The sequence below is a fragment of the Triturus cristatus genome, chromosome 12 (genome assembly GCF_964204655.1).
Source record: "Triturus cristatus chromosome 12, aTriCri1.1, whole genome shotgun sequence".
Classification (NCBI taxonomy): Eukaryota; Metazoa; Chordata; class Amphibia; order Caudata; family Salamandridae; genus Triturus; species Triturus cristatus.
The window spans coordinates 88,345,695-88,359,137 of NC_140595.1; positions in this window are offsets into that span (position 1 = coordinate 88,345,695).

Below are 13,443 nucleotides of genomic sequence, written 5' to 3' on the forward strand. Positions count from 1 at the left end.
AATTCTTGGTGCGAATGCTAGCTAATTTTTTTATTCTATTACAGGACCGGAGGCTTCGTATTATGCTAGTTTAACGCTGATTAAAAACTACAGAGGATATGTCACCCACCGGTTTATAATAAAACTGTTTAAATGTTGACTCAGAAGACCAATCCTCAGAATGCATGATATCTTGAACAGTAGAACCCAACATGAAGGTCTTAGAGGCCATAGCGCCTCGAACAGAATGTGCACCAAAGACCTGAGTATCAATACCTGCTTCCTGCATAACATTTTTTAACCATCTGGCTATAGTAGCCGCAGTAACAGGTTTGTACGGTTTCTGCAAAGCAATCAATAATTGTACCACACCATCAGGCCTGGTAGGCCTGGTACATTCTTCATAAGCCTTAAGACATTGAACCACACAAAGTTTAGCATTGTCAGGAAAAGCATGATAGTCTACGCTGCGCGACATGGTTTTAGTTCTAGACGTAATATTGAACGAAACTCCCTCCGGAGTAAATACTCTACCTGTAATATCTAGAGCCTTAACATCCGAGGAACGTCTACAAGCCGCCAGACATAACAACATGGCCAGTTTGGCCGATAATTGTTTCCTGGACAACATATTGTTGTTGGGCCATCTGTTAAACAGGGAAAGAACCAGCGAGACATCCCACATGGAAGAATACTTTGGTTTGGGTGGATTAGCTACTCTGATACCCTTTAAGAGTTTGTATATTAAGGGATGCATCCTGACCAGTTTGCCCTCAATCTGAGAGTGGCCAGCCGATATGGCTGAACGGAAATTATTAACAGAGCGATACGCTAAACCCTCAGACGCTTTTTCGGACAGGAAATTTACAATAAAGGGTAATTCTGCCCCCACGGGATCCACATGTTGTCCCATGCACCAACGAACCCAGCACCCCCAGGCTGAAGAATTTTGCTTCCTGGTAGAGGGGGCCCACGCTTGACTGATGAAGCCTGAAGCTTGTTCCGAAAAACCTGGCATTTGCCAACGCTGCCGGAAAGTCTCCAGGCCATCAGAGACAGCTGCCCGGATAGAACCATTGGGTGCATCTCTCCATGAGGGTCCTGGAGCATTGTCGAGGACCATGGGATCCTCCTGGGGAAGTCGCAACTCGCCTCCAGCAGTAGCGGGAACCAAGGCTGCGACTTCCACAAGGGAGTCACCAATATCACCTCCGCCTTCTGGCGCATCACCTGTGTGAACACGCGAGGAATGAGGATGAAGGGTGGAAACGCATAATTCAAAGTCGGGGTCCAATCCTGTGCAAAGGCATCCGTCGCTAGAGCCAATGGGTCCGGCCTCCAGCTGAAAAACGTTGTAGATCTCGCAAAGACCTCATATCTCCTGCAACCACTGAACCACCCGTGGGAGAAGTTGCCAATCGCTGTAGTCCTTGAGATGGCGTGAGTTCCAATCCACTACTACATTCGACTGACCCGAAATGTATTTGGCTATGACCGAAATCTGATGACTCAGGCAATAATGCCAAAAGTCCTTCGCTATCTCTACCAGCATTGAGGACCTCGTGCCCCCCAGTTTGTTGATGTACCGTACCGCCGATATGTTGTCCATCCGAAGAAGGATGCAACATGAGACCTGTCTGGGAGACAGGGTCCTGATCGCAAATGACCCTGCAAGGAGCTCTAGACAATTTATGTGTAGATTTAACTCTTCTAGGGACCAACGTCCCCCTATGGAAATATTTCCGCAACACGCTCCCCAGCCCCAAAAACTGGCGTTGGGTTCTATGACCACTTCCTGTAGGGAGCCGAAAATTGCTCTGCCGTTCCACGCTTCCACATGGGCAAGCCACCACTGTATCTCCTCCCGCACTTCCAGGGAAAGAGGGACTAAGTCCGTGTAGGAAAGACCCTTCTGCAAGTTTTGAATTTTGAGTCGTTGAAGGGCCCTGTTGTGTAGGGGTCCCGGAAATATTGCCTGAATGGACGACGCAAGAAGTCCCACTATCCGGGCAATCACCCTGAGAGAAACCATTTGTTTGGATAGGAGGGAGCGAAGCTCCTTTTTGATATCCCGAAGTTTGGAACGTGGAAGACTGAGCTGGGTCGTCTGAAAGTTTATGACGAACCCCAGAAAATCTATCGTCTGCGTCGGGCACAGAACCGACTTCGGTTAGTTGATCACGAACCCCAGGTTCTGCAAGATACGAATGGTCATACGCAAATGCTGAACCGCCAACGTCTGGGACTGCGCCATGATGAGCATGTCGTCTAGATAGACAATCATGCGAACCCCTTGTTCCCTGAGGTAAGCTACTACAGGTTTCAGAACCTTGGTGAAGCACCACGGTGCTGAGGAAAGTCCGAAAGGAAGGACCAAATATTCGTACCACCGGTTCCGCCATTGAAATTGAAGGAATCGGCGATGTGGACGAAATATGGGGATGGACAGATAGGCGTCCTTTAGGTCCAGACGGACCAACCAGTCCCCCTGCTTCAGGAGGTCTGCCAACAGATGGATGCCCTCCATCTTGAAGTGCTTGTAAGTCATGTACTGGTTGAAATCCTTCAAATTGAGTACCAACCTGTAACCACCGCCCTTCTTCTGTACCAGAAAAATATTGCTGCAGAAACCGCGAGGGCCCTCGTCGCAAGGTGCTATCGCGTGTTTCCGCAGCAATCCTTCTATTTCTGAATCTATGAAATCGCACTCTAGTCGGGAAAAAGAAAGCTGTCTGGGCCGATGAACCTGATAAGGAGTCTGGAAGAAATCTAGATGAAACCCCTGAACTGTCTGCAAAACCCAGGCATCCTGCGATAGTTGAACCCAATTGCGACAAAACTGCTGAATACGTCCCCTCAAGGGAAGAAGGAATAAGTCTGGAGCGCTCACCTGAAGACTTGGTGTTCTGGAATCTTCCCCGATAGGAGCCCTTGTTAAAGCGTCGCTTGTTGAAGCGCTGCCTGGTGGGGTAGAAGGTGCCGCCGCGGGTAGATTCTCACTCTCCCCTGCCGCGACTGAAGTCTCCTCGCTGAGGACCTTGGGAAAACTGACAGCCAAACGAGCGTCCCCGGCCTCGTCCGGCCCTGTTGAAAACCCCAGCTTGAAACACACGTTTGATTCCTGCTTGTGCTTTATCCAGGGTCGTGAACGTATCCACCTATTTCGCCACATCTTTGCCAAAACGGTCTCCAAAGAGGTTTCCGTCCGCCAATGGCCCAAGCTCTGCCGCCGCCAACTCCGTTAGATTCAAGTACATGCGCATAAGAATGGACTTTCGGCGGTCCGTGGAAAATGCGCAGTTGGCATTACCTAAGAGGCAGATGGCCCGCTGGGTCCAGCCCGCCAACACATGGGAGTCAATGGTAGTTCCCGATTCCTGCGCCTCCAGAGCCACCTCCATGATCTTGGCCAAAGGACCGACCACATCAAGAAGCTTGTCTTGGCACCCTCGCCAAGCGCGGTCTATACCCTTCTTAGGGTCCTTAGCAAACTTTTTAAGGAAAGTTAATAGGCTGGAATCAATTTCCGGCATTTCGGCCACCTTGTCCGAGAGATCCGGCCGGGGACATTCAGACCGCAGTCTGTTGCTTACCTCCTTGTCAAAACGTTTGCGCAAATTTTCGTGCAGGTACGCCGCCACCTCTGGGCCAGGCAGCCCATCAGAGGACCTAGGATGAACAATGTCCGAGGGGTTAAAGGTAAAGGGAGTAGGGGTCGTCTGTGGAGTTTCCACATTCTTGGCCTTCCTAGTTTTCTTCTTAGGAGGGGAATCATCTGGGGTGTCAGATTCGGTGGAACCAGGTTCCGAATCGGTATCTTGAACCCTCTCTTTTTCCGTATCCGGGCGTGGAAGTGAAGAGTAAGAGGCGGAATGAGGCCAGGGCTTAGGCTGTGTGCCTTCTGACGGAACCCCTGCTGGGGTAGTGAAGCCATGATGCTTCGCGAACCTCTCCAATTGCCTGGTAATAGGCTTCAATGCAGTCGCCAATGCCTGCTGTAGAGTTCCCAGAACTGCCTTCTCCAGGGCCTTGTTGACCGACTCCTGCACGGAAGCGTCCAGGGCCTCAACAGTATTTTCCTCGATGGAGGGTGTACCTACTTCCTCCTCATATAAGGTGTCATCCTCCTCATAGTGCACCCAATTTTACATGGTGGAGCCAAATTTATATACGTACTTGCTCATAAGGCTATAGTAAGGAGGAGTAAAGGGGGGGGATGAGCCAACCCACAGCACAACAGCACAGGTACCTAGCTCCTCAGCAAAAGCTGTGTCCCCAATTATTACAGCCCACAGGGCGTAGTGGAGCCAAAAGAGCAAGTAAAATCCAAGGAGGTGTGCTCCCTCCAGGGCCAGGTCGTTTTTGCAGCCAGCCAGGCGTAAACAGTGCTCTCCGTGGAAATCCCAGACCAGAATAACCCAAAACAAAAGAAAAACAACAGAAAACCGGGCAGTAACAACGTGCATAGCCCAAATCCTACCAAATATAGCCCAATTGGGCTACGCATGTGGGAATGAACAGAAAGCAAAAGTGACAGGCTCCTAGCGCACGGCTAATGAGGGGAGCCTCTGCGCTTATGTCTGCATGTAATTATACTCCGCCGAAGGCGAAGCGGTACCTTTGTGCTGTGCGAGGAAGCACTGAACGCGCTGGGTGCACACAGAGCAGCGCGGCCGAGCGCCGCGTCTTCAAAGCAAGGAGCGCGATGCAAGCGCCGATCTCACAATTCAGAATCGTTAAGCCGCCACAACTTGAATTTCCATGGTCGCTAAAGCTGCCAAATGTTTCCGCTCCCAGCGCCAAGGGCGCGTAACCAAACACGCGTACACGGCTAAGTACGGAGTCAAACACCAATAAGCATTACACAGCAAAGCGGCTCTAGACATACATTTAAGCCTAAACAATGCGCCGCGCGGCTTGTAATAAATATATCCATTATATTATAAATCAATTAGCGATGTAAAAAGGTAAGAACGATGTCAGCAACGTAACTTTCTGCGTGAGCAGCAAAGAAAGAGGACAGGTTCCGGTATTGCTGGCTCTTATGGGGCTCTGCAGGAAGTGATGTGGGCATGCATCATGGGAAATGTAGTTTGTTTTGCATAATATAAGTTTTCATTGGCTGCTGTGAGCAGCAATAAATGAGAAAGAGAAGCATAATACGAAGCCTCCGGTCCTGTAATAGAATTATTACAAAACAGGCAGTAAGAACATACATAAGATGCAATTTTTAAACCCAGTAGCTTGCCTGTGAATTAAATTGCTTTCTTGGAACAATTGCTAACTATACCTGCTTTGTAAAACAGAAAAAAACACCTCCACCTGTTTTTAGTCGACCCTCTCCAAAAACCGGGACATGAGCTAAATTTCTCGAAATCTGCCCAGACAGCTGCAGTGGCGTAACAAAAGTTGAGGGGGCCCCCCTGCCACGCAAACAGAGGGGCCCCCGCTCCGGATTTTATCCGAGCTATTGGACCTGAGTACTGTGCTAAGGGGGCCCCCTCAGTCAGAGGACGTTCGCACTGTGACCTCACATGCACAATTTAGATCTGTTAGCATTAAAAAAGTGAACAATAAGTCTATCATAATGTTAGAAGAGAAATGTTCGGGCCACTTTCTTCAGTAAGGTACTACATTAAACCAGCAAAGTCAAGCCGGTACATCTGAGTGAGGTCAATACAGATAGCTAAACGTAGTCTCACACACTGTTTTATAACTTATCAAGTCATTACTAGTACAGTGCTGCTGCAGAGGAGTGCATTATAATACTGCTTGTAACATTTCCCTTCCCGTTTAAATGACATGGATTTATTATTTTCATCACATTGGCTAAAATAATGTCCCTTGCATTGTACGTTGCATTCTCCAAATAAATACAAAAATGGGGAACATTTCCCAACAGGGCAGTTGCACATTTTATGGAACTATAGTTTAGCAATGTCATTGGTTATTGGACAACAATTAAATATACATTTCAAGAGGAGAGAATAGTGGCAGTGGTAGTCTCTTGAGTGGTGCGCGCAGCTGTCGTGCGACGCGAAAGTGAAAGTAATCGAGTTCGCGATCAAGCACGCGGCAAGCGATGCGCTTAATGAGCATGAGGAATGCCATATGGCGCCTCTGCTCAAGCGCGCTCCCGCGCACATGCACTGCAAGCTGTAGCCGGCGGTAGCATTTTTTGAAGCCCTTACTTAAAGTCTTGCCAGACCAGCGCAAGCGCTGGGTCAGGCGAGACCTAAAAGGTGAAGTAGAACTGAAGCACTGAGGGGCATTTCAATTTCCCAGTAACAAATGTTTTTTTTCTGGACCCTCTTTGAGCATGTGTATGCTTACATATTGTGAGAGATATAATAGAATAAGTAGAGACCCATAAGCATCTAATCAAATAACTTACTAGCATAAAATAACACACACACACATATATATATATATATATATATATATATATATATATATATATATATATATTCACTGAAAAAACCATAGGTTTCACACAAGTTATAGTTAGCGGACATTTTACTGATAAAAAACCATTGAAATTCCCCCGTTATAGTTAGTGCAGGCAACTATAACTCATGCGACCGCAATCCTCTGCTGATGCTAATACTGTATTTAGACACTTATTTGCCCATGTCTTCTTCCATTAAATTTTAGCTATACATATATTACAAATATTTTTTTTTCATAAAGACACATATGTCATCAGCAGAGGATTGCGGTCGCGTGAGTTATAGTTGCCTGCACTAACTATAACGGGGGAATTTCAATGGTTTTTTATCAGTAAAATGTCCGCTAACTATAACTTGTGTGAAACCTATGGTTTTTTCAGTGAATTTGCAAGGTTTTTTAAATGCTAATTCCTAACTATAACGTGTGTGAAACCTATGGTTTTTTTCAGTGAATTTGTACGTTTTTTTAAATGCTAAGTTACTTTACGCCGTTTGTGGCGTGCGCGCCCACTTTACGCAGTTCGTTCCGTGCGCGCACGGTGCGCTTCGCGCACCGTGCGCGCACAGTGAGCACGCGGTGCGCTTTGCGCACCGCGCGCCCACTTTAGGCAGTTAGTGCCGTGCACGCACGGTGGGCACGCGGTGCGCTACGCGCACCGCGTGCCCACGTTACGCTAGATGGGCCATGTACCGTCCGCACACGGAGGCCGTATTAGGCGCATCGTTGTTAAAGGTTATCTATTGATTGTTCATTGGTTACATATGCCAAGCACAAAATGTGCCCTCCGGGCACCTTTTGCACACGGGGTGGGGAAAACGTGGATATTGTTTTTTTTTTTTTGTTTTTTTTTGCCATACGCGTACGGTAAGCGTAATCGGCGATTTTTCGAAAATGTAAAAAATTAAATTTTTCCCTTTGTGGGTTCTTTTGGAACACCATAACCATTACGAGGTGGTTGAGAGATGTCTAGCAAGCCTCTTTTAATGTTTTCCGACTTTGATTTTCCTCCCCCCCCTCACAGTGCGAGAGAGAAAATGGCGGCCGACACTTCCTGGTTTCGACCGATTCGAATGTTTACTAAGATCGAACAGCCAATCATAATCGCGCTCGCGCACGGCACCGTACGCGTACGGTAAGCTTACCGTAAGCGCACGTTAAGCGCACCGTAAGCTGCCACAGATATATATATTGATTTAAAGGCTATTTTCTCAGAAACTACTGAACAGATTTACTCCAGACCTACAAAAGGCACTTCCTTGACCTGTAGACTACCTCTCTGCCAAATTTCAAATAACTCTGTTCAGCCGTTCGGGCTGTAGCTGTGTCTAAAGGTCCTATGGAAAAATGCATGGGGAAAACGCGTTTTGGGACCCCCCTTTTTTCTCAGCCCCCGCTTGACGAATCCCCCCGAGACTTTCAGGGTAGGAGCGGAGCGTAGCGCCCCATTAGTTTTGAAAATTTCGCGAGGATTCATCGACCGGCGCCAAAGTTATTCAAAATAGAATGTTGCGGTTTTCCTATGGAAACAGGGTCCTAACTATAACTACCTACTGGCGACCGCCAGTAGGTAATATATATATATATATATATATATATATATATATATATATATATATATATATATAACCATAAATGATATATACATTTCTTTTGGAGGGGGGGGGAGGGGAGTTTTATACAGCGCAAAGGCAACCCGAAGGTGTCTGAGCACTTTACATGAACACCAGGTGAGTCACAGAGTAATACATTCATTGTTTTTAATCATAAATGCCCAAAGATGCAACAGGAAGAGCTGGCATTATAGCACGTCAGTAGATAACCGCAAAATCCACATGCAAGCAAATGACTTTCTAAAAACACATAATTGTAGCACAGCATTTGAAACTTCGGCCTGGGTGTGCTTTTCTAGTCCCAACTGTTTTTGCATGCAACATTAGTTCTGGACATTGTCCTGGCATGCAGGTATTTTTCTAGCATGATTAAGTTTCTTAACATCCTGCCTTTCAATCTTTGAACCAGAAAGAATCATTGACTTACTTGATGGAGAACCGGATGCTTTCTCACCTCCAGTCATAGCACAGAGCACGGGGTGTGGGATTATAGAAAGGTCCCGGATGCTTTTCAGCCCGCTCACTCCTAACAGGTCGAATCAAGGATGTGTTTGGGGATGGGCGGGACTCGCGGGAGGGAGGCTCGCCAGAAGACTCCTAGCCTAGGGTGACCAGAATTTTAAAGCAAAAAACCGGGACATTTCACAAAAATAGAGGAAGGACTATAATTGTACGTCAAGCGAGCGCACAGAATGACAGCGCTCCTCAGCGGAGAATAAAAAATTAGCTAGCATTCGCGCCAAGAATTTTCAATTTTATTAAGGACACGGAGGCGAGGATTATGCTTCTCTTTCTCATTTATTGCTACTCACAGCAGCCAATGAAAACTTATATTATGCAAAACAAACTACATTTCCCATGATGCATGCCCACATCACTTCCTGCAGAGCCCCATAAGAGCCAGCAATACCTGAACCTGTCCTCTTTCTTTGCTTCGAACATTAAAGTCCAATAATTATAAACAACAAGTCCAACAACAGCTTCCAACGTGGAAGAACCAGACCAGCTGGGAGGAACGTCAACTTCAAGCAGGATTACGACTAATCCATCTTCTTTTCGGATCCTGAAAAAAGCAGAGATAGAACAACCCGTAACTTCTGTATAACCAGAATATGTATGCAAACGGGTGGGCAATAATTACAATACTGTAATTTAACCGGGTGGGATAATCGTCCTTAATAGAATTGAAAATTCTTGGCGCGAATGCTAGCTAATTTTTTATTCTATTACAGGACCGGAGGCTTCGTATTCTGCTAGTTTAACGCTGATTAAAAACTACAGAGGATATGTCACCCACCGGTTTATAATAAAACTGTTTAAATGTTGACTCAGAAGACCAATACGCAGAATGCATGATATCTTGAACAGTAGAATCCAACATGAAGGTCTTAGAGGCCATAGCGCCTCGAACAGAATGTGCACCAAAGACCTGAGTATCAATACCTGCTTCCTGCATAACATTTTTTAACCATCTGGCTATAGTAGCCGCAGTAACAGGTTTGTACGGTTTCTGCAAAGCAATCAATAATTGTACCACACCATGAGGCCTGGTAGGCCTGGTACATTCTTCATAAGCCTTAAGACATTGAACCACACAAAGTTTAGCATTGTCAGGAAAAGCATGATAGTCTACGCTGCGTGACATGGTTTTAGGTCTAGACATAATATTAAATGAAACTCCCTCCGGAGTAAATTCTCTACCTGTAATATCTAGAGCCTTAACATCCGAGGAATGTCTAGAAGCCGCCAGACATAACAACATGGCCAGTTTGGCCGATAATTGTTTCCTGGACAACATATTGTTGTTGGGCCATCTGTTAAACAGGGAAAGAACCAGCGAGACATCCCACAAGGAAGAATACTTTGGTTTGGGTGGATTAGCTACTCTGATACCCTTTAACAGTTTGCATATTAAGGGATGCATCCCGACCAGTTTGCCCTGAATCTGAGAGTGGCCCGCCGATATGGCTGAACGGAAATTATTAACAGAGCGATACGCTAAACCCTCAGACGCTTTTTCGGACAGGAAATTTACAATAAAGGGTAATTCTGCCCCCCCGGGATCCACATGTTGTCCCATACACCAACGAACCCAGCACTCCCAGGCTGAAGAATATCGCTTCCTGGTAGAGGGGGCCCACGCTTGATTGATGAAGCCTGAAGCTTGCTCCGAAAAACCTGGCATTTGCCAACGCTGCCGGAAAGTCTCTAGGCCATCAGCAACAGCTGCCCCGATAGTACCATTGGGTGCATCTCTCCATGAGGGTCCTGGAGCATTGTCGAGGACCATGGTATCCTCCTGGGGAAGTCGTAACTCGCCTCCAGCAGTAGCGGGAACCAAGGCTGCGACTTCCACAAGGGAGTCACCAATATCACCTCCGCCTTCTGGCGCATCACCTGTGTGAACACGAGAGGAATGAGGATGAAGGGTGGAAACGCATAATTCAAAGTCGGGGTCCAATCCTGTGCAAAGGCATCCGTCGCTAGAGCCAATGGGTCCGGCTTCCAGCTGAAAAACTTCGTCATCTGACGATTCAGTCTGGAGGCAAATAGGTCGATCTCGCAAAGACCCCATATCTCCTGCAACCACTGAACCACCCGTGGGAGAAGTTGCCAATCGCTGTAGTCCTTGAGATGGCGTGAGTTCCAATCCACTACTACATACTACATTCGACTGACCCGGAATGTATTCGGCTATGACCGAAATCTGATGACTCAGGCAATAATGCCAAAAGTCCTTCGCTATCTCTACCAGCATTGAGGACCTCGTGCCCCCCAGTTTGTTGATGTACCGTACCACCGATATGTTGTCCATCCGAAGAAGGATGCAACATGAGACCTGTCTGGGAGACAGGGTCCTGATCGCAAATGACCCTGCAAGGAGCTCTAGACAATTGTGTAGATTTAACTCTTCTAGGGACCAACGTCCCCCTGTGGAAATATTTCCGCAACGCGCTCCCCAGCCCCAACAACTGGCGTTGGATTCTATGACCACTTCCGGTAGGGAGCCGAAAATTGCTCTGCCGTTCCACGCTTCCACGTGGGAAAGCCACCACTGTATCTCCTCCCGCACTTCCAGGGAAAGAGGGAAAAGTCCATGTAGGAAAGATCCTTCTGCAAGTGTTGAATTTTGAGTCGTTGAAGGGCCCTGTTGTGTAGGGGTCCCGGAAATATTGCCTGAATGGACGACGCAAGAAGTCCCACTATCCGGGCAATCCCCCTGAGAGAAACCATTTGTTTGGTTAGGAGGGAGCGAAGCTCCTTTTTGATATCCCGAAGTTTGGAACGTGGAAGACTGAGCTGGGCCGTCTAAGAGTTTATGACGAACCACAGAAAATCTATCGTCTGCGTGGGGCACAGAACCGACTTCGGTTCGTTGATCACGAACCCCAGGTTCTGCAAGATACGAATGGTCATGCGCAAATGCTGAACCGCCAACGTCTGGGACTGCGCCATGATGAGCATGTCGTCTAGATAGACAATCATGCGAACCCCTTGTTCCCTGAGGTAAGCTACTACAGGTTTCAGAACCTTGGTGAAGCACCACGGTGCTGAGGAAAGTCCGAAAGGAAGGACCAAATATTCGTACCACCGGTTCCACCATTGAAATTGAATTGAAGGAATCGGCGATGTGGACGAAATATCGGGATGGACAGATAGGTGTCCTTTTAGGTCCAGACGGACCAACCAGTCCCCCTGCTTCAGGAGGTCTGCCAACAGATGGATGCCCTCCATCTTGAAGTGCTTGTAAGTCATGTACTGGGTGAAATCCTTCAAATTGAGTACCAACCTGTAACCACCGCCCTTCTTCTGTACCAGAAAAATATTGCTGCAGAAACCGCGAGGGCCCTCGTCGCAAGGTGCTATTGCATGTTTCCGCAGCAATCCTTCTATTTCTGAATCTATGTAATCGCACTCTAGTCGGGAAAAAGAAAGCTGTCTGGGCCGATGAACCTGATAAGGAGTCTGGAAGAAATCTAGATGAAACCCCTGAACTGTCTGCAAAACCCAGGCCTCCTGCGATGGTTGAACCCAATTGTGACAAAACTGCTGAATACGTCCCCCCAAGGGAAGAAGGAATAAGTCTGGAGCTCTCACCTGAAGACTCGGTGTTCTGGAATCCTCCCCGATAGGAGCCCTTGTTAAAGCGTCGCTTGTCGAAGCGCTGCCTGGTGGTGTAGAAGGTGCCGCCGCGGGTAGAGTCCCACTCTCCCCTGCCGCGACCGAAGTCTCCTCGCTGAGGACCTTGGGAAAACTGACGGCCAAACGAGCGTCCCCAGCCTCGTCCGGCCCTGTTGAAAACCCCAGCTTGAAACACACGTTTGATTCCTGCTTGTGCTTTATCCAGGGTCGTGAACGTACCCACGTATTTCGCCACATCTTTGACAAAACGGTCTCCGAAGAGGTTTCCGTCCGCCAATGGCCCAGGCTCTGCCGCCGCCAACTCCGTTAGATTCGAGTCCATGCGCATAAGAATGGACTTTCGGCGCTCCGTGGAAATTGCGCAGTTGGCATTACCTAAGAGGCAGATGGCCCGCTGGGTCCAGCCCGCCAACACATGGGAGTCAATGGTGGTTCCCGATTCCTGCGCCTCCAGAGCCACCTCCAAGATCTTGGCCAAAGGACCGACCACATCAAGAAGCTTGTCTTGGCACTCTCGCCAAGCGCGGTCTATACCCTTATTAGGGTTCTTAGCAAACTTTTTAAGGAAAGTTAATAGGCTGGAATCAATTTCAGGCGTTTCGGCCACCTTGTCCGAGAGATCCGGCCGGGGACATTCAGACCGCAGTCTGTTGCGCACCTCCTTGTCAAAACAACTTTTGCGCACATTTTCGTGCAGGTACGCCGCCAACTCTGGGGCGGGCAGCCAATCAGAGAACCTAGGATGAAAAATGTCCGAGGGGTTAAAGGTAAAGGGAGTAGGGGTCGTCTGTGGAGTTTCCACATTCTTGGCCTTCCTAGTTTCCTTCTTAGGAGGGGAATCATCTGGGGTGTCAGATTCGGTGGAACCAGGTTCCGAATCGGTATCTTGAACCCTCTCTTTTTCCGTATCCGGGCGCGGAAGTGAAGAGTAAGAGGCGGAATGAGGCCAGGGCTTAGGCTGTGTGCCTTCTGACGGAACCCCTGCTGGGGTAGTGAAGACATCATGCTTCGCGAACCTCTCCAATTGCCTGGAAATAGGCTTCAATGCAGTCGCCAATGCCTGCTGTACAGTTCCCGGAACTGCCTTCTCCAGGGCCTTGTTGACCGACTCCTGCACAGAAGCGTCCAGGGCCTCAACAGTATTTTCCTCGATGGAGGGTGTACCTACTTCCTCCTCATATAAGGTGTCATCCTCCTCATAGTGCACCCAATTTTACATGGTGGAGCCAAATTTATATACGTACTTGCTCATAAGGCTACA